Source organism: Lygodium microphyllum, chromosome 27 (assembly GCF_053477565.2).
Source record: "Lygodium microphyllum isolate KBCC chromosome 27, Lygodium_microphyllum_v1.1.10, whole genome shotgun sequence".
Lineage (NCBI taxonomy): Eukaryota > Viridiplantae > Streptophyta > Polypodiopsida > Schizaeales > Lygodiaceae > Lygodium > Lygodium microphyllum.
Window position 1 is genome coordinate 46,514,336 of NC_141161.1, and position 2,460 is coordinate 46,516,795.

A 2,460-nucleotide genomic window follows, 5' to 3' on the forward strand; every position below is an offset into this window, starting at 1 on the left:
TAGTCTGGCGAACATCATGGCTCTTAATAATACTACTCGCGGTACACCTGTCACTACCACCCTTTCACAAGGCTTTGAGGTCCCTTTCTTGGAAGGCACTGTACCTGTGTCTGAGGCGCTTCAGTCCCCTGAGGCTGATGCTTGGTGGTCTGCAATGGAGGATGAGATGAGATCTCTTCGTGCCAACTGTACCTGGGTTCTTCAATCTCTCCCTTCTGGTCGCCGCGCCATCACTTGTAAATGGGTGCTTCGTCGGAAATATGCTGCAGATGGTTCAGTGGCACGCTACAAAGCTCGTTTGGTCGCCCGTGGCTTCTCCCAGGAATATGGCATTGATCACACTGAAACCTTTTCCCCGACTCTTCGTCTTTCAACCTTCAGGACCTTGTTGGCTGTTGGTGCGGCTTGTGACATGGAGATGCATCAGATGGACGTGCAAACGGCTTTCCTCAATGGTTTTCTTGATGAGGAGATCTTCATGGAGTAGCCTCCCTATTTTGTACATCCTTTGTACCCCACACAGGTCTGTCTTCTGAAGTGGTCCATTTATGGTTTAAAGCAATCCCCCCGTCTTTGGAATACTCGGTTTAATGCCTTCATGGAGCGTGCTGGGTTTACTCGGCTGGTCACTGATGTGTCGATCTATCACCGTCACACTGCTGGTGCAATGTTGTTCTTGGCTCTTTATGTGGATGACATTCTTCTATTGGCCACCTCTCTGGATCAACTGGCTGCTGTTAAGAAAGAGTTAACCGCTGCATTTCACATGACCGATGGGGGGGAAGTGAGTTATCTTCTCGGCATGCAAATCCAGCGTCACAGGCCTACCAGAACTTTACATCTTACTTAGCAAAAGTATGCTGAAGACATTCTCACTAAATACAATATCAGGCGAACTTCCAATAGCCTTACTCCCCTACCTCAGAACTGTAAATTTCTTCAGGAAGGTCGCTCAACAACAACAAAATGGGTGAAGACACAATCATCCACACAATATCATCAGATATTGGGGAACATCAGATATTTAGTGAGTTGTACACGTCCAGATTTGGCATTCTCTGCAGGACTTCTTTCTCGATATATGCATAATCCTCAAGATAGGCACATTGTTGCAGCACGGAGGTTACTTCAATACATACTGAGCACAAAATCTTTAGGGATCACATATGGAGGATTGAACAAGAAGGATCTTAATCTGGAAGGCTACTGTGATGCTGATTGGGCATCTGATTTAGAAACATGGCTCTCAACTGGAGCTTACATATTTCTCATAGCAGGAGGTGCCGTCTCATGGAGAAGCAAAAGACAAACAACTGTCTCTCTGTCTAGTTGTGAAGCAGAGTATAAGGCTGCATGTGATGTAGCCAAAGAGGCTATTTGGCTGGGAAATCTTCTGAAAGAAATGGGCTTAAAAGTTCAACTACCATATTGTATATGGTCCGATAGTACTGCAGCTATCAATGCGTCTAAGAAGGCCAAGCAATCTGTGTAATATTTCCGCGTACCCGTACCGTAAATATTAACTTTCCGCACACCGTGTAAACCTTGTACAAGGGTATCTCTTGCATTGAAATTATTGACCGCGTAATGTGTGACCCGCGCACGTGAAATGGGGTCCTCCGCTTTGGTAAATCAAGACCGGGAGATCAAAACCGCAAGACCCGCAAAAACACCCTCTTGGGAGGGACAATTTAATTAAATTAAGGCAATTTTTTTTTACTATTATCCCTTCCCCCAGCCGATGCATGGCTGGAGGAGAGGGAGTGTGGAGGGGGATGGCCAAGTGAGGGATTGCATGAGGAAGTTCTCCACGTGGGTGGAGACCCTCTTCCCCACCCCCATTCCTATATAAACACCCCCATCAAGGGGGTGTGCTGGAGAGAGAGAGAGAGAGAAGGGAGACTGTGAGGGAGGAGCTGAAGGAGAGGTCGGCCGTGGAGGAGAGGGAGAGGACGCCATGCTGATCGCGGAGCAGAAGGAGGACGCCCAGTCCGCCGCCAGCAGCTGGTCCGCCAGCCACGCCACGAGCCCCAGTCGCTGCCACCCTGTCCGCCGGCCAGCCCAGGCCGCCACCACGCTGAGCACGATCCCCTTTCCACCCACGTGCTTCCATGGGAAGCTCAGAAGCTTCTTCTAAGAGGGGCCTCCTAAAAGGGCCTTCCCACCATTTTCCCAAAGGCCCTTCCCAAAGGTCCTTTCCCACGACATCTCCCCAAAGATCCATTAATACCCCTTCCCGGGACTTTGAAGGGGAAGGTGAAGCCGTAAGAACCCCCACTAGACCGTCGGGAAAGGCTTCCCGCAATAAGTCTTTAAAGCCCCTTCACCGCAAGCGACATTCCGTAAAAGAATCTTCCGCCTACGAGGGAAGGCAAAGGCTGGAAGGTTGCATGTCAAGGCAAAACAATCCGTAGACGACGAAAGCGAATCCAGAAACCGAACCTACGTGTACGATGGCCC

General features: G+C 49.5%; 1 pseudogene; it reads left to right on the forward strand.

The window, feature by feature from the left end:
• The first annotated feature begins 598 nt into the window (after positions 1-598).
• LOC148012284 (secreted RxLR effector protein 161 pseudogene) lies at positions 599-1,492 on the forward strand (annotated as a pseudogene).
• Positions 1,493-2,460: the final 968 nt, after the last annotated feature.